General features: G+C 40.5%; 1 long non-coding RNA gene and 1 pseudogene across 1 annotated transcript in view; one reads left to right on the forward strand and one right to left on the reverse strand.

The window, feature by feature from the left end:
* Positions 1 to 435: 435 nt before the first annotated feature.
* Positions 436 to 27,775, reverse strand: part of LOC139008123 (uncharacterized) — a 34,117-nt gene continuing 6,777 nt past the window's right edge. The window contains exons 2-3 of the long non-coding RNA XR_011471102.1: positions 20,548 to 20,645; positions 436 to 577 (exon numbers count right to left, since the gene is read on the reverse strand). This is a non-coding gene — a long non-coding RNA (uncharacterized lncRNA). The remainder of the gene's footprint in view (positions 578 to 20,547; positions 20,646 to 27,775) is intronic.
* On the forward strand, positions 16,619 to 17,142 carry LOC139008380 (large ribosomal subunit protein uL13 pseudogene; annotated as a pseudogene).

Raw genomic sequence — 27,775 nt, forward strand, 5'->3', positions numbered from 1 at the left:
TAAACAACAGAAATTTATTTATCACAGTTCTGAACCCTGGGAGGTCTAAGATCAAGGTGTCTGCAGATTCCTTTCCTCACAAGAGATCTCTTCCTGGCTTATAGATGGCCACCTTCTGGCTGTGTCCTCACAGAGCAAGTAGAGAGTGGGGGTGGAGGGGGGGAGAGAGAGAAAGAGAGAGAAAGAGAGAGAGAGAGAGAGAGAGAGAGAGAGAGAGAGAATCTGGTCTCTTCCTCTGCCTGTATGGACACTAATCCCAACACAAAGGTCTTACCTCTCAAGACCTCATCTAAACCTAATTATCTCCCAATCTACTTACCCCCAAATACCAGGGTGGGGGCTAGGATTTCAACATATGAATTTGGGGAAAGACAAAGATACCAATATTTATATATTCATTGCATGAGAAGATATTGCTTCCTCCTGAGAATCAGCCAAGATGAGTAAATATTATTTTATTTGAATGAACTTTTCAGTGACCATGTGACAAACAATTAATAAAAATAAAAAGCTCTTGAGATGAGTTTGGATTTGCTGGTTATTGCCAGACTCACATCCTGGAATTCGCAGCTTAAATCTGTAAATAAAAGATGGTAAAACTGGTATTACATAACTTTGTCAAATACCGACTAACCTAAGTTTGGTTTTAAAATATTAATTTTAAATGCATTTTAACAATCTTTGTTTATGATACTGTGACAATTATTTTGAAGCAACTATTTTTTATTGCTTTGCTTAACTAACTTAACTTTACAGTGAAAAGAGATGAAATCAATAAGAGGTAAAGGGGAAGAGAGAATAGGTAATACTTATGTTGAACACATTCAAAATAGTAAATACAATTGTTTTACCAATATAACTTTTACATGCAATGAATAAAAAAGAATTTTAGTTTGGAAATCAATTGGTCAACTTGAATTAGAGGTGACTCTGCTATTTTACTGTAGTAGACTTGGTGATGTAGGATTGCATTTACCTCAACCAAGGCTTTTATTTTTTTAGTGTTTTTTGATTATTCTTATCATTTATTCGCTGGTAGTAAACTGAACAACCAGGAAGACTGAGTGACATGAGTAACTTTTAAGACTATTTCAAATTTTAAAATGCAGTAAAAGGACCCAATAAATCAATTCAGCATACACATTATAAGTACTTCCAGAGTACAAAGATTGTCCTAAGTAGACACAAAGATGAGTCATACCTGATCTTTGACCTTGCAGAAAGGGAACTATGACACATGCACAAATAACTATTAAATAATAAAGAATGATTCATTTTCTTTAAGGGAAATAAAAGATGGTAGAGGGATAGAGAAGGAAGATTTTTGGCTGGCAGATTCGGGGCAGGGGTGATGTGGGTCAGGAAGTTTCCACAACCAGTATAGCTCTTAAGCTAAGCCTTGAAAATTTGATAAGATTTTGTTTGACCAGTGGAGATGAGGAGCAGGAATGCAAAATGGAGAAAAGAGGAAAGAAAAGAAGTAAAAGCACAATAGTAGAAAAGTAAGATCATGGACAAGAATCAGCAAATGATCTAGTTTGTCCAGCGTACTTTGGCAAATGTTTGGGGATGGGAGAGCCATATATTATCTAGAAGCAGGATATTGCCATACTTAATTTATACAGTATGCTCAATTCATACAGCATGTCCAAGTAATGGAGAGTCACTAGAGTCATTTTAGGTGTAGAAGTGACATGGTTAGAGCTGTGATTTAGAGATTACACTTAAAGGGCAAAACTAGAAGATGAGAGAATGGATATGAATTGCAATGACAAGGAGATGAGTAACAAGGGTCTTAGAGCCTTGGATTCAGGTTGTGACAAAAAGGAAGAGTCTTAAAACCCAAGGGCAAGTGAAACTAACACATATTGAGATCTTATTTTATTGTAGGTGTTTATATATGAGTTTTTGTAATTCTCCCAAGAATCCTAGGAGTTAAATAATATTATCCTTCTTAACAGAGGCCAAGAGAGATTAATAACTTGTTAAGTATGTCTGAATTGAAAATGCATATTTTTTCTAATGTACCTTCTGTCTTCTTCAGTAAAATTGACAGGACTTGCTCATTGATTAATTTTGTGTAACAAGAGAGAGATATGAGTAAAGGGTGACTCTCTGGCTTTGACTATGAGTGACAGAGAGGTTGGAGGTTGAAAGAGAAGTTGGGGTGCTTCACTAAGCTGGAAAAAGTTTAGCTAAATCAGAAAGCAGGTCTAATTAAGCGAGTTTAATATATATATTAGAGGCCCGGTGCACAAAAATTTGTGCACTTGGGGGGGGCGGTGCCCGGCCTATGCCCTCTTGCAGTCTGGGACCCCTCAGAGGATGTCCACCTGCTGGCTTAGGCCCGCACCCTGGGGTATCAGACCCAAGCTGGCAGTCAGACATTTCTCTGACAGCCCAGCAACCCTCGGGGGATGTCCACTTGCCAGCGGGGAGCAGGCCTAAGCTGCAGTCGGACATCCTTAGTGCTGGTGAGGAGGCAGGAGAGGCTCCCACCACCACCGCTGTACTGGCAGCCGTCAGCCTGGCTTGTGGCTGAGGAGAGCTCCCGCTGTGGGAGCACACTGACTACCAGGGGAAAGCTCCTGAATTGAGCGTCTGCCCCCTAGTGATCAGTGTGTGTCATAGTGATGAGTCATTCCGAGTCTTTCTGCTGTTAGGGTCAGTTTGCATATTAACCTTTTATTATATAGGATAAAGGCCTGGTGCACGGGTGGGGGCCAGCTGGTTTGCCCTGAAGGGTGTCCCGGATCAGGGTGGGGGTCCCACTGGGGTGCCTGGCCAGCCTGGGTGAGGGGCTGATGGCTGTTTTCAGGCTGGCCACACCCCCTTTAGGTTGGGAGGTCCCCCTGGGGTGCCTGGCCAGTCTGGGTGAGGGGCTGAGGGCCATTTTCAGGCTGGCCAAGCCCCCTGGTGATGGAAGCTCCCAGCCTCTCCTTTTTTTTTTTTTTATTCTGGAGTTATTTAGCTTCTATAATTGAAACTTTGTAGCCTTGAGAGGAGCTCAGAGCCGGCCAGGGCTCGCTCCTGCTCGCACCAGCTCCGTGGCTGCCGGACGCCATCTTGGTTGGGTTAATTTGCATATAGTCTCTCTGATTGGCTGGTGGGTGTGGCTTAATGCATAGCAAAGGTACAGTCAATTTGCATTTGTCTTTTATTAGTGTAGATATATATTTCTAGAGGAAAAATAGATTTAGGAGGTGGATGACAGTCGTTTTAGACACTTAGAGTTTGCATCAATTCAAAAGTTTTTTTTCTATATTCATTGTATCTAATTTCTGTCACTCACTATCTGTTATTCACTCACTCAAATCAGGCTTTCATCCCTACAATTTCACCAAAACTGCTCCTGTGAAGGTCACCAATGACCACCTCATTGTTAAAGCCAATGGCCAATTCTCTACTCACTCTCAAATTATCAGCAGTATTTGATGCAACTGTGCTCTGTCTCCTCCCTGATAATTTTTATTTTCCTTTTTAAGATATTGTGCTCTCTTGCTTTTCCTTCAGGTAAATTCCTCACAGATAAATGTCTAGTCTCCTTTGTTGGTACATCCTCTCCTCCCCAAACTTGTAATGTTGTAGTGCCCCAGGGCTCAGTCCTCAATCCTTTTGTCTCTTCTATCCATGCTCATCCTCTTGGTCATCTCATCCAGAGTCATGGTTTTAAATACTATCTATGTGCCACCAATGGTCATGTTTTTATTTCTATTCCAATATCACTCCTAAGTCCCAGACTCCTATAATTCAACCCCCTATTCAGCATCTCCACTTAAACATCTAATAGATGCCTCAAATTTAATGTGTCCACATGTAACCTCCTGATCTTTCCCATCAAACCTGTTTTACCTGCAGCCTTCCCAATCTCTACTGATGGCAACTCCATCCTTCTAGTTGCTCAGGCTAAACCTATCGAATACATCAGGAAATTCTAGGTTCTCTCTTCAAAATATATCCATAAACTGACCACCTCTCATCAACACTACTTCTACCATTCTGGTCCAAGCCACTATCATGCCTTGCCCAGATTACTACAATAGCTTTACAGTTGGTCTCAGTGCTACCCTTACCTCTATAGCTTATTCTCAGCACAGTAGCCAGAATGATCCTTTAAACATGTGAAATACATTATGTAATTCTTTGTTCAAAACTCTCTAATAGCTCCCACATTAAGGATAAAAGCCAAAGTCTCTACAGGGACTGACAAGATCCTACACAATCTAATTTCTCATTTTCTTTCTGACCTTCTCTCCTACCACTATTCCTTGGATAAACCAGGCACTCTTGTGCCATAAAATCTTTGCAATGGCTATTCCTCTACCCAAAATGCATTTCTCCCATATTTTTGCTGGGCAAACTCCCTTACATTATTTAAGGCTTTTATAAGTATTTTCTTCTTAGCAAGGCCAACTTTGATCACCTTCTAGAAGAGAGCCATTAGCTCTCCCATCACCACTCCTGCTAACTTCATTCTTTATTCCCTTTATCCTCTTTCATCTTTTCTTTTTCATAGTGCTTCTCATATACGCTCTATTTTTTTTTAAGGTTTCTTGTCTGTCTACTGCCACTAAAACATAAAAGCCATGGGAGCTGGTCATTTTATTTTATTCGCTGATGCATCCCAAGCACCTACAACATTGCTTGGTACTTACTAGATAATCAGTAAATAGCCGTTGAATAAATGAAATTTTTTCAAACAGACATTTAATTCAAGAAATATTTAGTGAGTATTTAGTATATTCAAGATTCTGAGTAGATCTGGAGCTCAGAAAAAATGTTAAAATATATTTCAAAGTCATCAGAGTAATTTTAATAGCTGAAATTGTGGAAATATATGTAATACTGGGGCGAAGAAAATTCACAAAGGCAAAGAAAGGCAACTACTGATGAATCTTGGGTAGAAGGAAAAACAGACTCCAGCAATGGATAGATGGAGAGGCTCAGAAATCAGGAGCATGCAACTTAATAGAGAGAAGAAATTTTCATAAATAAGGGAGGTTTCACTGTGTCAAGGAGAGCAAATAGTAGAGGAGAAAAAGAACCACAACTAGTATCTAGGTTTGGTGGCTATATTTCAAAGTTACTATGACTTTAAAAAGAACAGTTATTCGGGGCTCCAGTGGCGCAATCGGTTAGCGCGCGGTACTTATAAGAACAGTTATTAAAGCAACTAGTGGCCCGGTGCACAAATTCATGCACATTGGAAGGAAATTAATTAGAAGAAATATTTTAATATTGCTATTTGCCCTTTCTCTCTAATAGAAGTGTCAACCAATTCACGATCGACAATGACAGATTGAAACACAAGCATGTGATTGGCGCCAGTGAGAGCTTTATATGTATTGTTCATGCATGAGTTAACTTAGCCTTTTATATATATAGAATAAACTTGCTTAATTAGACCTGCTTTCTGATGCAGCTAAACTTTACCCAGCCCAGTGAAACACCCCAATTTCTCTTTCAGGTAATTGTCAGCAACAGAGCAGTAAATATCAACACAAAGCACACTATTATTGTAGATCACGCAGGGAGAACAACGGGTAAAATATTTAACTGCAGCAGTGTTTGACTATATTCTGTGCAGTGAGAAAACCTGAAGTCATTTTCAAGGTCCACCATTTCTTACTTCTTTTCAGTCGGGTCAAGTTTCTAAACTTTCTAAATCTCTATTTTCCGGCTAATGAAAAGAAAACAGGATTCCACCAAGTCTCATATCTACCTACTCCAGGACTTCTGTGAGGATCAAATGAGATGAGGCATGGGAAAATGCTTCACAGAGATGGTGGCTCTACTTTTGAGGACATCACGAAAAGATGTTCAAGTACACAATTCTGGATTAAACATCCCAGATTATACTGTTAATGGTGATGATCATCATTCTTTTCCCAAAACCTGTGCTTTACCATGGGATGGAAGAAGACGGTTAAACAAATAATGATACATCAACCAATGAAATGCAGTATTTCATTAAAATAAAAAGTAGGTAAACTGTTAATATTGTATATGGAAATATGTAACAAAATGGTGTTCATTTTAAAAGTAACTGCAAAATATATTGTGCGTCTGTTTAAAATTATTAGTTTATTTAGTTGAAGTCTGCTTTCATCAAAATATATTTGGTCACTTTGAAGGATATATAAAACATAACATGAAATATAAATTAGAAGAAATTTTAGAAGTAAAAGGAAATAAATTATAACTATGAAAAACATTAATATCTAAGCTAATGAAATTCAGAAGTTAATTAATGAAATAAAGTGTTATGTTCCCTGAGTTGTTTTTTCTGTAAAGTCAAGTGCAAAATAAAAATATTTTTCATCCCTGACTGGTTTGGCTCAGTGGATAGAGCGTCGGCCTGTGACTGAAGGATCCCGGGTTCGATTCCGGTCAAGGGCATGTACCTGGGTTGCGGGCACATCCCCGGTGGGAGGTGTGAAGGAGGCAGCTGATCAATGTTTCTCTCTCATCGATGTTTCTAACTCTCTATCTCTCTCCCTTCCTCTCTGTAAAAAATCAATAAAATATATATTTTTAAAAAAATATTTTTCAGGCACAGTTCATGGAAAATGCCCCAAATAGCTTTATGAAGGAAGTTGTTTCTCTGAGATAAAAGATGTGCTCTGAGCTCATAGGACTAGTGTTTCTGGGGTATATTCTTTGAATATCAGAAAACTAAGGACATTGTTGTAAGCATGGTTCTTTAGGTGTTGGTCCCTTCTTTTTTAATGTAAATTCAATCAATATAAATTAAACAAACATAAGAATCAAATATATTACATAAAACACTACTCCTGTCTTCCTCTCTTAAAAACAAAAGAAAAAAACAAGCTCTAGGCCTGGTCAGTTTGGCTCTGTGGTTAGTGCGTTGGCCTGTGGACTAAAGGGTCTTGGGTTCGATTCCCTATCAAGGGCACATTCCTTGATTGCAGCTTCGATCCCTGGCCCTGGTCAGGGTGTTAGTGGGAAGCAACCAATTGATGTGTCTCTCATCAATGCCTCTCTCTCTCTCTCTCTCTCTCTCTCCCACTCTCCCTCCCCTCCCTCCCTTCTAGTCTCTCTAAAAAAATCAATAGGAAAAATAGCCTCAGGTGAGGATTTTTAAAAAGTTCTCAATTATGAGTAGTGTCTGCTTTGTACTTTGGAGATAATTATTCCACCATTGCTGAAACAAGCTTTTCCTGATTCTAACAAAGCACAGTACATTTAGAGGTAAATAACAATTGTCTCAGCAAATCACATTAAGTGCTAAATTTATCTGAATAATCCAAAATAACTTACAGGAAATAAATGTTTTTAGCTCTTAAGAAACTAGAATTCTCAATACCTCAGCAAAGTACTTTAACCCAATGAAAGGGTTCCAGAAAAGTGAGACTAAAATATATATCACTACAACTTGGCATATATTCCATACTAATTGCATTTTAGTCAAATTAAGTACGAGAAGAAAATGACTCAAAGCTTCTAATATATTTAACTGTCTACAAGATCACTAAGTCCCCTCAGGTTTGTTTCTTGCTTTTAATAAATTAGTATCTTTTTTCTTTGTAGAAGCCAGTTTGGCTCCTGGGAGGCCTGAGGAGAGGACTAAGGCCCATGAGAAAGTTCAGCATCTTCCATATATAAATCCTCTGATGCCAAGGAAGCAACAAAGAAAGGAGAGCAACAGTGACTCAGGTCCAAACAAGGACTTCAGAGAGCGAACCCAGCAGGAAAGACAGGATGCACAGGTATGGCCCCATTCAGCTAGAGGTCAACCGGCCTCATGTAAAATGGTCCAATCTGCCTGATGACATAATCCCCAACCAGCATCCCTTGCAGTTCATTTCTAAATCACAAACACCATAGGAGAATGAATCCATTGATACCAGTCTCAGGAATATCCCTGAATACCAACCTGTTAACCATTTATATCTGCTTGAGTTTCCTGGACTTTTTCAATTGTAGACTATCCCCCTTTTTTTTTTTTTTTTGTCTTTTAAAGGCCTTTTTTTTTCCTGGCATCAGATTAACAGCCTTCCTTTCCATGGCATTTTAAATATATGATATCTACTATAGTTAATATGAAAAATGCTTATGAGAAATCTATGGTTTAATTTCTAGCCTCTGTATAAAAGCGCAGGTTGAATTCATTATTATTATTCTAAATGTTATAATTTTAAAGGTTTTGTTAGAGTTTAATTTCCAGGAGGCCAGAACCAGGAGGGCAGGGACCATGTCTATTTTGTTCTCCGTGGTATAGACATCACTTAGCAGAGTGTTGATAGGACAGTGGCTCAACATTTAGATTCCCCAGTGTTGGGTCCACTCCAGCCTGAGACATCAAGACAGAGTATGAGACTGCCCTTCATCCTGTCGGCACAGTGCAGGCAACTGAGCAACGTGGACAGAACTAGGCTTTGGGGACAGGCAGAGCTGGCCTTAAGATAGCTTCTGTCACACACTAATGTGATCAAAAAAAGTCCAAGACTCTCACTTTTTGGGATTAGGCTTTCTTTGACTATTTAAATAAAATGACATACTCTGAGAGAGGTCCAATACCTCTCCAATATTTCTGAGAATTTTAGGAGAGACCTTCAAGGTTCCATTCTTTCTTACTTTAAATTCTTGCTCTGCATTCAATTTTCAACCCCCGCTCATACCTTCTCTCCTGTAACTGCTCTTCTTTCTCTTCCTCAGTTCACCCTAAACATGAGCCACACAACCAAAGCCCTAGCAACACAAGACTCTTCAGTGTAACAAGGTTTTACTACGTTTTGACTACAACCAAGAATAATCCAACATAGTGCAAAGTACAGCTTTGAATTTAATGCATATCTCACATGCTTTGACCAATCAGATGATCTTTTCTTCCTCAGATTCTGATTTGCTACGAGGTGTCTGGCCATATTTGGTCTCCCTGCAGTCTCTCCTTTCTCTACACTCCTCTGTCATCCAGAAATCCTGTCTTCCTCTCCAGTCACTAGGATCAACCTAAAAATTTGTTACTTTATTATGCAGAGCCATTCCACTTCTCAAAATTCATCTTAGACTAGCTGTTAGTTCCTTTACAATCAGTAAAAATTCATCTTAGACTGCTGGTTGGTTCCTTTACAACAGAACAAGCTCTCTTCCCTGGAAATGAAACATATTGCTGTCTTGGAATGTTAATGCAATGACTGTAGTCATCTTTTTGAACAGTATTTTTTTTCTTTCCATGATCATAGCTACATGATTGTGTGCAAGCCAATTAATTTTTCTGAGCCTCAGTGTCTTTTCCTACTTCATTTAGTTGTTATGACAATTAAATGCAAAAGCCCAGCCTGACACTTGCCAAGTGATAGCCGCTAACATTATTAGTCATTGGGAATTTCCCTTGGAAAGGGTAATTAATAACGAAACCACCTGAACAGTATTAGCCAATACCCCCAGCCAGGAGCTGGAGTGCCAGGCTGAGGCTGAGGGTACCACACTCTGTCACCAGGAACTGCATTTCCTGGTCCCTTGGATGTCACATTTTCTGGCAAATACCTAGTTAGAAATTTTAGGCAAATCGGCACTTTCAAGAACTATAAATATCACCACCACCTCCCAACAGCAGGGATGGTGTTCTATCTTGCTTATGTTGTTTACTTCTTTCTCTCAGAGAAGAGAACCGAGCTGGACAGAGGCCCAGCTATGTGCTACACGCTTCTGCAATCCCCTGCCTACCATTGTATGTCTGCTCTGAGAATAAACTGCAGTCACAGTGTAACAAGGATTTTAATTTCCCAACGAAACAAAAGCTATACCATAGACAATCTGCAAATCATCTCAGCTGACAGATTAGTTCATGTCAGTTAATGTCAATAAAAAAGGAGCCAAATTTAAGGTGAATAATAGGGACTTGAATCAGGTCCCATCAGCCTGCTCTTTGTTCCAAGGTTATCCTCACATCACAGTGACCCAAGGTTTTCTTTGGACAAAGATGTTGTTCTCTCCCTTCTCCCCCTTCTCTCCCTTCTCTTCCCCTTTTTCTTCTTTAACTCCCTCTCTCTCTCATATCTTTTTTATACATTCCAGGATGATTTTTATTCTTACAGGCCTTCCTCTGAACCATAACATAGGCACTTACTTAAAAAGGAGATGACCTAAGTATCTTTGGCTTTGGGGCACTGTCCTGGGCACCTGCTACATGCCAGGCTCTCTGCTGTGTGCTTTACATGCATCATCACTTTACATGCATTATCTCAATTTCTTCCCCAGCAACACAATGAGCTAGATGGCCTACTCATTTTAAAGACAGAAGACATACTCAGAGAAGGTAAGGTACTTGAGCAGGGTCCAAGTCAAGTCTCCTGGTTTTCACCACATTCTCTAGAACATCAGAGGCTGACATGACCTGAGCCTTTGCTCTACAATTTACAATGAATGTACATCAGCTCAAAGGAGATTCCTACTTATAATGAAAGAACTCTACACTTCTGAGTGTGAAACTGTTCACAGTCTACATGTATTTCCAAATACATTCATCTCTACCTAACTGGGGATAATGTGGCATTCTTGTGGAATGCTGGAATAATCCACCAATTCTGGCTAATTTGATAAGTTAGAAGGTGCTATCTGGTACGACATGGGCAATTAACATATTTAGAGTCCTAGGAACTACTTCAGCAATGGAGTAATCAATCATTCCCAGCCTCTGTTCTTTCCAGTTCAGCCTACATCATGGTGCCTTTTACTGTTTTAATTCCCTACTCCATTTCATGCCTTAAAAATTTCTCCCTCTGAAGTGCCTCTGCTTAACATTCAAGGCCATGTACAATCTAGTCCCAGTGCAATATTTCAGCTTCATCTTCCACCAGCCCCCACACCTGGATAGCTTTTCAGTCAAGTGAAACCATTCAAGGGGCCACTCACATGGCCTTTGCTCTACAATTTATAATGAATGTCTCAGTTCAGAGTGGCATGGAGAGTACATTTATCTTCAATAAAAAGCAACAGAACGTTACCACAATGAGACACCACTTATTCCTACTAGGGTGGCTATAACAAAAAATGGTAAATAACAAGTATTGGCAAGGATACAGAGAAACTGGAGCCCTCATGCATTGCTAGCAGGAAAGTAAAATGGTATAGCCACTACAAAAACAGTGTGGTGGTTTTTCAAATGGTTAAACATAAAACTACCATGTGATTCAGCAATTTTACTCTGAAATATATATATATATAAACTAGTTGAAAGAAGGGACTTGAACAGATATCTGTATATGAACATTCATAGCAGCATTACTCACAATAGCCAAATGGTAGAAACAACCAAATGTCCATCAATAAATGAATGAATAAACAAAATGTGGTATATACAAACAATGGAAGTCAGCCATAAGAAGGAATGAAATTTGTGCTACAAAATGGATACACTTTAAAAGCATTACACTTACCTTAATCAATAAAGATAGATAAATAAATAAATAAATAATAAAAGCATTACACTTATTATAAGCCAGGCATGAAAGGCCATGTATTTAATTATTTAATTTATATGAAATGTCTGGAATAAGCAAATCCATAGAGACATATACCAGATTAGTGGTTTCCAGGGGCTGGGATCAGGGGAATGGAGAGTGACTGCTTAATGGGTATCGAGTTTCCTTTTGGGGTGATGAAAATGTTCTGGAACTAGATAGTGCTGATGGGTGCACAACATTATAAATGTACTAAATGCCGCTGAATTGTACATTTTAAAATGGTTAAAATGATAAATTATATGCTATGTGTATTTTATTACAATAAAAAATTTTAAAGTCATTAGAAATGATTTCTAGACACTGCTCTATTTACACAGTAACTCACTTATCCAAGGATACTTGCCTTGAGGAGAAATGCACTCCGAGCCTAATGCAACTAATGTTTATTTGAAATTGATAAAAACAAAAAAGTACCATCAACTAATGTCAAAGTAAAAGAACTAGGTCCTCTTTTTTTGTTATTAAAACTCTAGATATGCCTGGCTGACATGGTTCAGTGGTTGAACGTCAACCTATGAACCAGGAGGTCACAGTTCGATTCCCAGTCAGGGCACATGCCCAAGTTGTGGGCTCAATCCCCAGTGAGGTGCGTGCAGGAAGCAGCCGATCAATTATTCTCTCTCATCATTGATGTTTCTCTCTCTCTCTCTCTCCCTCTCCCTTCCTCTCTGAAATCAATAAAAATATATATATACTAGAGGCCCAGTGGACAAATTTGTGCACGGGTGGGGTCCCTCGGCCTGGCCAGCGATCAGGGCTGATCAGGGCTGTCTCACTCAGTCCTGATTGGGACCAAGGGAGGTTGGCCGCCAGCCCTGATGGGGGTTGATCGGGGCCTGCCAGCCATCTAGGGACCACAGGAGGGCTCCAAGGCGTGTCTGGCCGTCTCGCCCAGTCCCGATCAGCTGGACCGCAGCAGCAAGCTAACCTACTGGTTGGGGCGTCTATTCCTGGTGGTCAGTGCGCATCTTAGCGACTGCTCGAGTGGTCGACTAATCAGTCGGACACTTAGCATATTACCATTTTATTATATAGGACTAGAGGCCCGGTGCATGAAATTCATGCAGTCGGGGGGGGGGGGAGGGTTCCCTCAGCCCAGATTGCGAGAGGGCACAGGCCAGGCCAAGGGACCCCACCAGTGCATGATCGGGACCTGAGAGGGACTGCGGGAGGGCTCCAAGGTGTGTCTGGCCCGTCTTGCTCAGTTCTGATCAGCTGGACCCCAGCAGCAAGCTAACCTACCGGTTGGAGTGTCTGCCCACTGGTAGTCAGTGCATGTCATAGTGACTGGTCAACCGGTTGACTGTCTGCCCCTTGGTGGTCAGTGCAAGTCATAGCGAGCAGCTGAGCGGCCTTAGCATATCATTAGCATATTATGCTTTGATTGGTTGAATGGCCAACCAAACGACCAGACACTTAGCATATTAGACTTTTATTTATATAGGATATTTTAAAACAAACAAACAAAAAACTCTAGGCATAATGTATGACATGGTATATGGCTAAGAATTGGGTAGCACTAATATATTTTGAGAAATTTATCAAATTGGTCAAGGTGTACTAGACCCAAATCAATTCAATAAATAATCATCCATGAGAAATACCCAAAGGTTTTTAAGATTTTTATAACTATACTAGAAGCCTAGTGCACAAATTTGTTCATGGGTGGGGTCCCTCGGCCTGGCTGGAGTTGGGGACCGATCGGGGTCATCTCGCCCAGTTCCGATGGGGGCTGATGGGGGCCGGCCAGCTGGGGAGGGACTGTGGGAGGTTGTCTGGCTGGCTGGGGAGGGACTTGGGGAAGGCTCCAGGGTGTGTCCAGCCCTCTCGCCCAGTCCCAATTGGCCAGACCCCAGCAGCAAGCTAACCTACCGGTTGGAGCATCTGCCCCCTGCTGGTCAGTGTGCGTCATAGCGACTGGTCGAGCAGTCGATTGAACAGTAGACTGATAGGTTGGACACTTAGCATATTACGCTTTTATTATATAGGATTCCTGAGAAGCTCCATGACAGTGAGCTTGGGCCCAATCTCACCATGAATAATAGCATTTCAGACATTTATCCATTGCCACTAATAACCTATTAATCTATTAGTCAGTAATAAAGAATGAAAAATATTTTTCAATCTACGCAAACTCAAAGGTAAGGACAGCCTTGGTACATTCTCACTTTTCAGGAATTGGTAAACAACTATAAAAGTTGTTCAGCAAATCACATCCAATTCCGCAGTTAGTTTCTATAAAAATGGATTTACTTTCCAAACAACTTAGGGCAAATATAATCAAAAAAGAAAACATGCACTCCTTTTACCATTTGGAGCAATATGCTGCATAAAATTTACAATAATTAGAACTTCAGCCATTTATTAAGAGATACATTATTCCTGGTGTCATTATGGGCAATTGGTTGGAACAGAGAAGTGAAGAAAAACTTTGTACAATGTTTGTCACTCTTCCCCGTTATGGTTATTGCTTTTTGAACATCAGTTCTGACTCCAGGACCTTTCAAATTTATTCATTCAAATATTATTATCTGAAGGCATGGTGCTAGGCAAGATAGAGCACATATTGCATGGGAGAAATGGCCGTGACTTTTGAAACTAGAAGATTCAGATTAAAATCCTTCTCCTGCTTCTTTCTAGCTGGAGAAATGAGTTCCTTAGCCCTGGTCCTACATGACCCCCATTTGTAAAATGGGAATGACAGAATAATCTGTCCTACATACTTCACGAGGTTGCTCTGAAGATTAAAACGAGATTTATATCGCAGATTCTTACAGTCTCAGGAATTAACAGCACCGGCACCTCTGGAATAGATGAATGGGACCCTGGCCAGAGAAAGACTGCCTGGAAGTCTCCTTAAGAAGTTAGGGCTCGTGGTCCGCGCTTTCCCCATTTTGCGCAGGCCAGCTTCTCGATCTCTCACACACAAGCAGAAGGCAACGCAGAACCCACCCAGTGAACGGATAGTGAAAAAGCCTTGATGACATGGACACTAGACTCTCAGAATGCTACCTGTTTTATTGACAAGTATTTTATCACCTGTGCCTATAGCAATGTCTGACACATAGGAGGCACTTGGTAAATATTTGAGCTTCAGATACATTATCATCCCTAGGCTTTTCAATTACATGGGCCAATCATTTTTTTTAATGACTAAGCCATTTGAAATCTGATTTCAGTCATTTGCAACTAAGGTTCTAACTGAAATACCACCCCGCTAAATAAATCCACCTTCCCCAAAATCCCAACAAAATAAAATATTCCTGGGGTATCCTTCCCCAGTAAAGCCTGTGCTCATAAGGTAGCACAATATTCCACCTGCCCTTGGACTAGGTGAAGTAAATCCAAGTGCAGTTGTCTGTGACTTAAATTAGAAATAAAATGATAGCTCTTTACTACCTTGTTTTTACTTACAACTAATCCAACACACTCTCTTCATACCTGCTTCCCTTATGATTATTCAACTGACTTTCTCAGAAGACTGTTAGAGAAAAAAATCTCACCCTACAAGATGAGCGGAGAGTTGGTGTTCTTCTGATACTATAGGGGAGGGAGCAGAGACCACATGTGGATGCCCAGCTCCACACAAAGGGCTGAAGAGTTCTTAAGAGCTGGGATGGGGGCGGGGGGGGGGGGGGGGGGGGGGGTCATAGGCCACCTGTGTTTGCTAATTGGCCTTACCCAAAGGAAAAGTAAACTTTTCTCACACCTTCAAAATGGGAGCAAGATGCCAGAGAAAGTTAGGCTCCTGCCCTCCTACAGAGACTGGGAGAGATGGGGTCTATCGCCTTCAGCAATTACATTTCAGAGGGAAGGCTCCCAGGTTCTTGAGAAAGGCATTCCTGGGCATACAACTTTCAAGAGGCTTTTTAAAAGATTTGCTTCTCAAAGGGACAGAGAAAGAATTTACAATGACACATTTTCTAAAGTAAATGCTCTAGAAATAGGGAGGTCAGAGGCCTAGAGTCAGGAAGAAGCCTGTCTAACATTTAGTCAAGCTAAGGTTACGGCCTATGAGAAAACAACAGCAAACAGATTTTTTTTTTTACAACTTACAAAACATCTGTCAAAGTGGTCTAATTTCACTGGATTTCTTTTTAAGAGGAATAAAAACCCTTAATTATTCAGGAAAAATTTGTGGGCAGAGTTAACCTCATGTTCAGCAAAAGAACTTATATTCCCTTGTCTCGTGCCATTAGTTTTCTTGGGATGCCATGAAATCTGTACTGAGTAGAGTAGACAACCTCTCACAGAAATTCCCCCTGAGTTCAAACACTGGCTGCTATGACCTGAATACAACAATTTTGGAGTGTTACCAACACAGAGGAAAAGATTCAGTAATAGAAATCAAATAAAGCCCTTTTATTGCAGTCATTTAGAAACTTATTTGGTGGGGGGGAGGGAGAGCTAATGAAATATACAAGCCGTATTAAAGAGAAAACAGAAGTAAGTTGAAGGAAAATCTCACTCTTCTCTCAAGCTATGAAGCCCCTCCTGGATTTCCTTCCCTTCCTACCAGACCCCTCAATCAACTCAATGATATCTTCCAGCTTCCTAAATGTACTTACCTAATTGACCTTGTACCTTAACCCTACCCTAACAATCCCTAAACTTGGATCTTTTCAACAATTTACTTTCTCTGCCATTACTGTTGCCACATTTAATTTTATTGGAGAGATCTCACAACTTTTATCTACTGGAAGCATTACATATGTAAAGTTTCTACAGACAGAATAATGCCCCCACAAAGATGCTCACATCCCAACCCCCAGAATCTGGGAATATGTGACCTTACTTTCAAGTGTGATTAAATTAAGTCTTAAAATTGGGAGATTATCTTGGATTATCCAAGTGGACCTAAGGGACAAAATCAAAAGAAAAGATATAACAACAGAAGCAAAGAGATGGAGTGGTGTGCTTTGAAGATGAAGGAAGGGGTCAGGAGCCAAACAGTGCAGGTGTTTGCTAGAAGATGGAAAAAGCAAGGAAGCAAATTCTCCCCTGGATCCTCCAGAAGAAACACAGCCCTGCAGATACCTTGAGTCTAGCCCCATAAAATTTAGCTCAGACTTCTGACCTCTTGCACTGTAAGATAATAAATATGTGACTTTCCCAGGTGGCTGCCAAAGATGGCAGAGAGGTAGGTCCTGCTGCTCAATGACTGATGCCATCTCCTGGCCACCAGGGGCCATCATGAGCAAGCAGGTACTTCTGGGCCAGAAGATGGTGGCCGCGTACTATAAGGGCATCAACGTTTCTGGCAATTTCTACAAAAACAAAGGCAGACCATTCAAGGTGTGCTGCCCCTCAAGACCAAGGGAAGCCAGGCTGCCCTGGACCCCCTGTGTGTCTGATAAGATCCTGTTGCCCTATGATGGGAAAAAAGCAGGTGGTGCGTTCTGGTGCCCTCAAGGTTGTGCACCTAAACACTATGTAAAAACTTGCATATCTGGGAAGCCACAAGGTTGGCTGAAAGTATCAGTTTGTGACAGCCACCCTAGAAGAGAAGAGGAAGGAGAAGGCCAAGATCCATTACTGGAAGAAAAAACAGGTCATGAGACTATGGGAACAGAACGAAAAGAACATGGAGAAGAAAACAGACCTATACTCAGAGCCCCTGACGACTCACAAACTCCTGGACTGCACCCAATAGACCTTTTATTCTTTATGCTTGGCCTGGCCTGCCCTTCCACAGCGAAGTGGGAAAAATGAAGAGGGGAACGTGCCATGAAGTCATAGCAGAGTTAGGGAGGGAACAAATCTGTATGGAGAAATATGCTAAACAGGCGGGATCAGAGTCCCAGGGGCGCCACAGTGACAGGATTCAGCCCAGGTCCACAGCACGATCCCCTATAACTCTGTCAAGCACAATTTCCCTTGCTCATGTGAACAAACAGGCCATTCTCTCACAGCAGAACGTGGCTGGCCCCCCAGGCTTTCCATTCAGTGGCGAGGGTGCCATCCGTCTACTTAATGGACTACATTCTGAAAATAGTTTATGCTTAGATGCCTACAACAAACCAACATTTCCAACTAAAGCAACAATGAGTTAACAATAATGTTAATTATTTCAAATGATAATGATTTTTCTCTTAAGATATATTCACATTGGACCATATATAACCAAAACTCTGCAAACCATGTTTTCCAAAATTATGAATACTAACATTTCTATATTCCACTTATAGGGTGAAATTGTTAAGGACATGATCTTTGGAATAAGACTGTGTGGTATCCAGAATTGTGCCCCACCCCACCCCAAAAAAATTGCTGATGGGAATTAACTTTGCTCATCAGCTGACCTTACAATACAGAGATCATCCTGAATTATGTTATCAAAAGGGTCCTTTAAGTATACAAGTGAGGCTAGTGGGGAGGCGAGAGTGATGCAACACCATGGAAAGGACTCAGCTTGCCTTTGCCAGCTTTGAAGGTGGAGGAAGGGGGCCAGGGGTCAGGAAGGCAGGCAGCCTCTAGAAGCTGGAAAAGGCAAGGAAATGGATTCTCCCCTTGAGCTTCCAGAAAGGAATACAGTCCTGCTCTACCTTGATTTTAACCCAGGGAAACCTTTGTTAGACTTGTGACCTCTAGAAACATCAGATACTAAATTTTTGTTGGTTAAGATGCTAAATTTGTGACCATTTGCTTTGGCAGCAATAGAAAATTACATGGGTCAATTTCTGACTATCATTCAGCACCGGTGGGAGTTTGAGAAAATTACTTAACATTTCTATTCCTATTTATTTATCTGTAAAATGAGATTAGTAATACTATCTACCTAAGTGTGAAATAATATTTAAAACAATGCCAGATGCATATTAAGTTCTCAATAAATGTTAAATGCTATTATTGTAATGTTATTGTTGTTTTATATTTACCTTCCTCTTTGATGTTTATCATGATTTGACCTAAGAACTGTATGTGAAATGTATGGGGTTTTAAAAAATTCATTTAAGCAGCACAAGAAAAACGCCTGCTAACTTTTAATCGCTTTAAAGTCCTGAGCTGCCTGGAGTACCTCCTTAGGATGTTTTGTTTTTAGCTTTGAACACCTAAATCATCTTGCTTATTTCTAACTTGCTAGGACAAGCTGTTCTACACCATTTTTTAAAAGAATGTTTTTACTTGTTGAGGACTTAATTACAGTGCTGCTGGTTGATGAGTCTGCATTATAAACTAAGACCTTGAAATAAACACAGTCATTTCAGTTCTTGATAAAACTGAGTGAAAGTGTGTTCTCTGATTAGCTTGTTGGCAAGGAGGTCACCGTGACAATGGGATAAAATTAGTCACACTTGCCAACGACCTCATACTTAGTACAGATGTGTGTGTTTATGGTATATCTAGCCATTTTATTTGGGAAATGTAATAAGTGTTTGCAGTATTTGATTAACTTAAATAATTTACATTTTCACAAGAGAAAAGTTTTGTTAGACACATAAAACATAAAGTCCTTTTATTTTTAATAGGTTCTGGGATCCTCTGAGATATCCCAAATCTTAGCAATATTCATCTTTATGCCTACAAAGAGTGAAGAGTCCTATATTATTAATAACTATACTCTCAATAGTTATTAATAATAGAAATGTCTTTTATTGTTACTGACAGCAACATACATTTGAAAGTATAAAAGAGCACTGTTTAGAAAAGAGGTTTTAGTAACTCACCACATCTGTGCTAGTTCCAATCGCTGACGAAAGAGAATAGATTGAGCTTCCTTATGTGCTACTCACTCATTGATTTATTCATTCTTTCAACAAATATTTATTAAGCTGTGTAATGTTCCAGGAATTATGAAACTCCTTCAAAAATAAATCATGTATTGTTTAGGAATATAACATATATATATTCTAATTGATTTTAAAAATTCACAATAGTGCTGCCTCTGGGGAAGGTAGAGAGGTGGGCTGGGAAAAGAATGTGCAGGTAGCTGCAATGGTGTGGGCAGTGTAGGATTTCTGTGTTGGGTGGTAAGTCTTCAGATGCTGGTTCTATTATAATCTTTTATAATATACATACACTTTATTTACATCAAATATTCATTTTAAAATGGAACAACCAATTTATGCCTTAAGGAGGTTGTAGTCTTGTATGCTCTCCACAACTCGACTATTTCTTATATTTTGCACTGTAACCATAGCCTCTCAGCCCTCAATTCTTAGGAGTGTTGCCCTTTCTTTAGGGAAAACAAAAGCTATATACATCTAATTTTTTTAAAAAAAAATCCTTGATTGACATTATTATGAACTTACATGTGATTGCTTATCCATATTCAAAGACCTGAGGATCATCACTGTCTAATGAGAAGAACAATGGGTATACTTGCTTGTTTCCTGCCTGTTTCCTGCTAGTGGAGCTTAAGGCCAGGTAGAGTCAGCCCCAGCACATTTCATGTATAATATAGTGTGAAATAGTCAAAAGTCAAGTTTCTAAACCTAGTTCTAGTAGTAAGTCATTGCATGACCTTATGTAAGCAACAAAATTCTCTGTATTTTATTTATTTGTTTGTTTGTTTATATTATTTAATTTGTTGCAGTGACATTGGTTAATAAGGCTAAATAGGTTTCAGGTGTGCATCTCTTTGACACATGATTTGTATACTACATTGTGTGCCCACCACCCAAAGTCAAATCATCTTCTGTCATCATATATTTGGCTCCCTTTACCACCTTCCACCCTGCTTCCCTCGAGGAATACTGTTGTCTGGTGTGTGTGTGTGTGTGTGTGTGTGTGTGTGTGTATTAATATACATGAAATATTACTATAAGGACTCACAAGGATCTATTATTCTGGTGACATCTGAGGAGGGAAAGTTGGAGACTCAGAGACAGAGGGAGATTCCCTGGGAACCCTTCTGTACCTTTCAAATTTTGAACCATCAAACATATCTCCTATTTGATAAATAAAGAATAGATGGATGAATGAATCACAACATCTGGCACAAAATACGTGTTCAAAAATGCATAGCTTTCATCCCTGACTGGTGTGGCTCACTTGGTTAGAGCCTTTTCCTGTGCACCAGAAGGTTATAGGTTTGATTCCCAGTCAGGGCACATACCTGGGTTTTGGTTCAATCCCTGGTCAGGATGATCAACAGGTGTATCTCTCTCACGTAGATGTGTTTCTCTCCCTCCCTCTCTCTTCTATCTTTCCTATCTGAAAATCAAGCAAACAAAAATTCTTAGTTTGTATTCTTTGCCAACCCCATCTAAATTATTTTAAAACTAAATATATACATTTTAACCCTTTATTAATTTCTCCTATAATTTCAAATATTTGATTTCCTCCTTTCAACAAAATAAACAGTAGCCCTAGCCAGTTTAGCTCAGTGGATAGATCATCAGCCTGCAAACCCCAGGGTCCCAGGTTTGATTCCTGTCAAGGGCACATACCTCAGTTGCAGGCTCTTCCCTGGCCTGGGCCCTGGTCAGGGCATGTGCAGGAGACAACCAATTGATGTGTTTCTCTCACACTGATATTTCTCTCTGTCTTTTCCTCTCTCTTCCACTCTCTCTAAAAATCAATGGAAAAATATCCTCGGGTAAGGATTAAAAATAATAAATAAATGAACAGGAAATCTGCCAGTTTTTTAAATCCATATTTTCCTATGGCATCAATTGCAGAAAATAAAATAGAATCCTGTATCTTCCAGCAGGTTCTGAATACACACACACACACACACACACACACACACACACACACGCACGTGACCCGGCACGTGAAATCGCGTGAGATCTGGGACCCTGGGGCTCCTGGATGGATTGCCCCAAAGAGGTAGGCGAGCTGGGGGTTCCACCTCCGCAGCGCGCACGCAGCATCAAGTCCTTGCCCACCAAAGCACACCTCATCACACACGCAGTCCCACCCACCTGTGTGTGCCCACTGCGCACGCAGCCTCCTTGTGATAGCGTGAGGGCGTGACGACCACCTAGGCTATTATTAGTATAGATATATAGCCCATTTCAAACCCAAACTGAACTCAAGGACATTAGAAATGAGAGAACAAGGGGAGACCAAGATGGCGGCGTAGGTAAACACCGGAGACTGCTGCCGCAAACAACCATTTCAAAAATACAACTAAAAGACTGAACGGACATCACCCAGAACCACAGGAAGGCTGGCTGAAGAGAGACTCTACAACTAGAAGGAAAGAGAACAGCAAATCGAGGCTCAGAGGCGGCGCAGTGTGGAAAATACAAAGGTACCGAGGTGTGCGCGCAAAGCGGGCTGGTGGCTGAGGGCGCGGTTGTCGTTTTCTGTCGGGAGTGAGTCTCAGACTCTGGGCTCCAGATCCGGGCGAGTCTCTAGGGACCCAGACTCAAACGGGAGAAGCGGGATTATCCGGCATCAGTTGGAACCTGAGGGCAGCTTTCTCTCCGAGGTTTGCAGTGGCTGCCGGGGTTCTGAGAAGCAGAGCCTCTGGGAACGGGACTGAGCGTGGCCATAACTGCTCCCTCCGCCCGCCCTGTGGATCCCGCCCCGCCCAGACCCTGCGCACAGCCATTTGCCGATCGCTTCAGGCAAAGGCTGGATTAGCGCCTCCCCAGAAGGCAGACGTTTTCCATACAGCTGATTCCTATAGCCAGTCGGCCTGGGGGTCAAATCCCTCTAGTGTTAACTACAACAATTAAGGCTTGGCTAGAACAAGACTGCGCACAGAGACCACAAGGGGGTGCACCAAGAAAGCATAAAAGATGCGGAGACAAAAAAAACATGACAGAAATGGAGGATATGGAGCTAAGAATCGCAATTTTGAGGGCTTTCCATAAATTTGTGCAGAGCCTCACGAAAACTAATGAGACCCTCGATGCTACGATAAAGAAATTAGAAAGTAAGCATACACGGACTGAAATAAAGAATATTATACCCAATAGCAGACCAGAGGAGTACAATAATCAAACCAAAGATTCGACAAAAAACACCCAATTGGAAAAGCAAAATGAAAAAAGAATCCGAAAGTGTGAAGATAGTGTAAGGAGCCTCTGGGACAGCTTTAAGCGGTCTAATATCAGAATTATTGGAGTGCCAGAAGATGAGAGACAGAAAGATATTGAAAACCTATTTCAAGAAATAATGGCAGAAAACTTCCCCCATCTGGAGAAAGAAATGGACTTACAGGTCCAAGAAGCGCAGAGAACCCCAAACAAAAGGAATCCAAAGAGGAACACACCAAGACACATCATCATTAAAATGCCAAGAGCAAAAGACAAAGAGAAAATCTTAAAAGCAGCAAGAGAAAGAGGCTCAATTACCTACAAGGGAATACCCATACGACTGTCAGCTGATTTCTCAACAGAAACTTTGCAGGCCAGAAGGGAATGGCAAGAAATATTCAAAGTGCTGAATACCAAGAACCTACAACCAAGATTACTTTATCCAGCAAAGCTATCATTCAGAATTGAAGGTCAGATAAAGAGCTTCACAGATAAGGAAAAGCTAAAGGAGTTCATCACCGCCAAACCAGTATTATATGAAATGCTGAAAGGTATCCTTTAAGAAGAGGAAGAAGAAGAAAAAGGTAAAGATACAAATTATGAACAACAAACATGCATCTATCAACAAATGAATCTAAGAATCAAGTGAATAAATAACCTGATGTACAGAATGAACCGGTGATTATAATAGAATCAAGGACATAGAAAGGGAATAGACTGACTATTCTTGGGGGGAAAAGGGGTGTGGGAGATGCGGGAAGTGACTGGACAAAAATCATGCACCTATGGATGAACACAGTGGGTGGGGAGTGAGGGTGGAGGGTGGGGTGGGAGCTGGAAGGAGGGGAGTTATGGGGGAAAAAAGAGGAACAAATGTAATAATCTGAACAATAAAGATTTAATTAAAAAAAAAAAATGAGAGAACAAGCTCAAGACACCTCTGTACTTCCCAAAAGGGAACAAGGTGAACTCTGCCTGCAGAGCCCAGGCACGTCATCGTTTGGATTCAGCCTCCTCTCCAAATCTGACTCTTAATTGAAGAGCCAACAAACAAGAAAATGTTCCAGGAAAGGGAAGAGGCCAACAATGCTACAAATCCAGTAATTCAAGCAGTTGGGAGTATGGTCAGAGTAATTCAATTTTATTGTATTTTCCATTTTTCCTCCAATTTTTCTATTGGATTAAGGAAATCACCCTTTACCTATGACTTACCATTTTTCACCTCTGTTTCCTAGATCATTTTTTAAAAAATATATTTTATTTATTTTTTTACAGAGAGGAAGGGAGAGAGATAGAGAGTTAGAAACATCGATGAGAGAGAAACATTGATCAGCCGTCTCCTGCACATCTCCTACCGGGGATGTGCCCACAACCCAGGTACATACCCTTGACCGGAATCGAACCTGGGACCCTTCAGTCCGCAGGCCGACGCCCTATCCACTGAGCCAAACCAGTTTCGGCCCTAGATCATTTTTAGATTGTTAATATGCTGGAATAGGTTTGAGCCATTTGGTATTTCCTATTTCTACTCTCGGGTTATCTGCCTCCTTAGTATTTTCCATCTTTATGAGTGTTGGTTCTTTTTTAAAAAGTAGACTGAGCACTGGCCGGTGCTGTTCAGTGGTTAGAATGTCGGCCTGCACACCAAAAGGTCACAGGTTAGATTCCCAGTAAAGGGCAAATACCTGGGTTATAAGTTTACTCCCCACCCTGGTCAGGGTGGGTGCAGGAGGCAAGCAGTTGATGTGTCTCTTTCACATTGATGTTTCTCTCTCCCCACCTCCCTCCCTTCACTCTCTCTGAGAAGCAATGGAAAAAGTATCCTCATGTGAGGATTAACAAAAATAAATAGATTGAGATATCACTGTTTTTATTTCCTCTTAACTTCATTTATCACATCTATCATGCTGCTTGATAAATATTTAATCAACAAAATGTGTGCAGGGAGATTATATGATATGAGACAATGAAAAGTCAATAATAACCATAGACAAGGATATTGAAGGTGAAGCAGTGCAGTCTTGCTACAGGAGGCACATGCATGGGGAAAAGAGGAGGATCTGTGGGCCCAGAAGAGGAGGAAGCTCCTGTGGTCGGAGGGGGCTGGACAGGTTTTGTTAAGGAAAAGGCCTTTTGGGAGCTAAAGAATTTGGATAAAGGAATGAAGAGAAGAGAACTTCCCAAGTAGGAGATTCAGGGTGGGTAAGTGTATGGAGAATGGAAAAATCTAAGCCACATTCAGCCAGGAGCTGTCAGCTTGAAGTAATATTTCCCAAAGTGCGGACTATGTAACAGGAGAGGTACTAAATGATGTTAATTGATACAAGGAAAATTATTTCATATTTTTTCTTTATTGATTGAGAGAGAGAAAGAGAGAGAGAGAGAGAATATCATCAATTTGCTGTTCCACTTATTTATGCATTCATTGGTTGATTCTTGAATGTGTCCTGACTGGGGATCGAACCTGCAACCTTGGAATATTGGGGACAATGCTCTAAACAACTGAGCTACCTGGCCAGGGCTATTTCATATTTTAATAGTTGAAACCCATACATATAGAGGCTAGACTTATCTAAAACAAACAGAGGTAAGGAATCCCATTCGTGAGTTCCCGCCTTTACTCAGCACTACATCTGACACCTCAGGTTCCTCAGGAAGTCTCCCGGAGTCCTCAGCACCCATGTAAACTCCAGGACCAAGGCCATTCTGATGGAGGGCAGCAATAAAAGAATCTCAGGACTAGAGCAACCATTGTACGTTTCCCCCATTACTGGAGACCCAATACCCCCATTGTACTCTGCCTGGGAAGGCCAGGTGGGGGCTGTCACCCAGACTGAAGATATGGGACCATGAAGGGGTTCAGCTATTTGGCAAAAGGCTCAGGATAGTAAATTTATTTCAATTTTAAAAGTGAGTTGTCTTGGAGGGAAAACGGTCAGTAGTAATTCATAAAATGAAGAAAATGAACTAGGTCAGTGGTTACCAAATGTTTGTGGATCTTATGCACTACTAAATTTTCAAAGAACAAAAGAAGATATGATGAAAGGCCTAAAGGTTAATTTTGCCAAATATGGCAGGGATTGGGTAATTTGTCACTAATCCTGCTTCTCCTTCCGCCTGAGCACACAGCTAACCTGTAGTCTCAGCCTCCTTTGCTATTAAGTTTGGCCACGTGGTGAATTCTGGCCAATGAAATGGGAATAGAAGTGATGTGCTCCACTTCCAGCCATGACCAATAAAATGCTCCCTCCTTAAATCTTCCTTCTCTTGCTATGCTTGCTGGCTGAATGGAGAAGACTTTGGGGACATAGGTGAGGGCAGAGCCACAAGGTGGAAGGAGGCTGGTTCTCTCAGTGAACATAATACTCCCTGTATTCAGATTTCACTTGAGGAAAACAAGAAATTTATTGGGTTAATCCATGGATATTTAAGAATTACAGCAGTTGTCATTATTTACCGTAACATATATACCAAGTGAGGATACTTAAAAAGATACCATCTGCTATCACAAAGAAAGGACATTTTTAAATAAAAATTGTAGGAGGACGCATCCAATCTCTAGAAACAGGAGCAGTCCTTCAGATTGAAAAGCTAGTTCTCTGAAAAACTCATTGTCTTGAACCTGATTTTTCTTATTTCACCAGGAATGAGTGATAACTTCATTGCAGACAATCATTGGTCCATGAACCAACATTGAACCTCTGGGACACGTGACTCTCCATTCAGTCAGAACTCAAGTGACAGGCTGAATTTACCCGCTCAAGTAAAGTTGCCAGGGGACAGCCTCTCTCTATCTCTGTGTTGCTTCATTTCCAGCAGGCTCTGTTTACATGGTAGCTTCCAGTCTCCAGGCTAACATGAGCATAGCTCCTTGAGAAGTCCCAGGGTCAGTGAGTGCTCACCCTAACCAAACACTGCAGCCAGCAGGACAGGAGGTGCCATGTGGCCAGGCCTGGATCATGTCCAGGGCTGACTCCCCAAATAAAATAAGTGTGTTCTGTTACCCAAAGAAAGGAGAATGAGCCCCCTGGGGCCAAAACAGCAGCTCCCCACTACAGTTCCCAGTGCCCTTCCAGTTCCAAAGTCCTGCTTGTGACTGGGGCAATCTGACTTGGAGAAGCTGAGAGAAGATCACAGTACCATATGGGATTCCTCACAGTTGGCGCCATAATGTGCAGAAGACCTTCAATGAAGATTCTGCCTGGCTTTTCAGTGGGATTTAAAACAAAGTGTGGGAGAAGAATTTTAGTTTGCAATGAAGCACTTTGAATATGCTATAGTAATCAAGCAAGCAATATATTTCAAATAAAATGTATTCTTATCCATACCAAGATAGATATAGATGCCAAATTCTTGGGCTTATTAATGTAAAATGTGAGCTTTGTTTAGTCTTAAGAGCATAGAAACAAATGAGATAAATTTGGGATAGTTAAAAACACAGTTTCTCCATCTATCATAATATTTTTACATACTATTAGTGTCATTCCAACTGTGAAAAAAGATTCAAGCTAAAGATATGCAATACTTTGTATTACCGAGTCCACATAATTGTTTTCTCTCCTGAAATCTGTTGCCTTTTTCATTCTTAACTTGGTGATTCTTGGTATAATTAAATGTTCTTTTTCTTTACCCAGATTAGTATAGAGTTTCAGGCTTTCAATTCAAGTCCAATAGAATCTAATATCTCTCCAATTCCTTTGAAAGACCTGCACTATCATTTTGGTTTCTTTCACTCTAATCACACTAGGATACTGGATTTATTTTCCTATTTCTAACAGTCTAGCCTGGACTCATAAAATGTAACCCAGTACATATCTGCCAGAAATAATTAGACAATGAAGACTTTTCAAATCTAGTTCAGATAAAAACTACAATATTATTCTCCATTCACTGGTGTTCTTCAGGCTATTTTTTCTTTTCATCTCTGCTGTCAGAATTCAGTCAAGAGTCCTTCAATACAAGTGCTCAATGTAGTAATAAATATTTTTCTGCTTCTTCTGTTCATACTCTTTTCTCCCAGGCAAACATAAAGGCTAACTCTTGTCTTTATTGCTTCAAGACTCTCTGCCCTGAATCACATGTGACATTGCACTTTTATATTTTTCATCAAAAAAGAGAAAAAAATCTATAGTACTACACATCTGCTTGCTATTTCTAATCTATCAAAAACATCAACCTGTTTTGGAAATTGAGTATTCATAATTATTAACTATGATGATCAAATATAAAGATAAAATTTGCATATTTTCCTAAGATATTTGACATTTTTAAAGTACTCTGAATTAATCAATTATTCATTCTCTTAGCAAATGTTTTTTTTGAGTCCCTGATTGTGCCAGGCATTACGGTCAA

This window comes from Myotis yumanensis, unplaced genomic scaffold (assembly GCF_028538775.1).
Source record: "Myotis yumanensis isolate MYYU_CA2020_CCGP unplaced genomic scaffold, mMyoYum1.0.hap1 SCAF_4, whole genome shotgun sequence".
Classification (NCBI taxonomy): Eukaryota; Metazoa; Chordata; class Mammalia; order Chiroptera; family Vespertilionidae; genus Myotis; species Myotis yumanensis.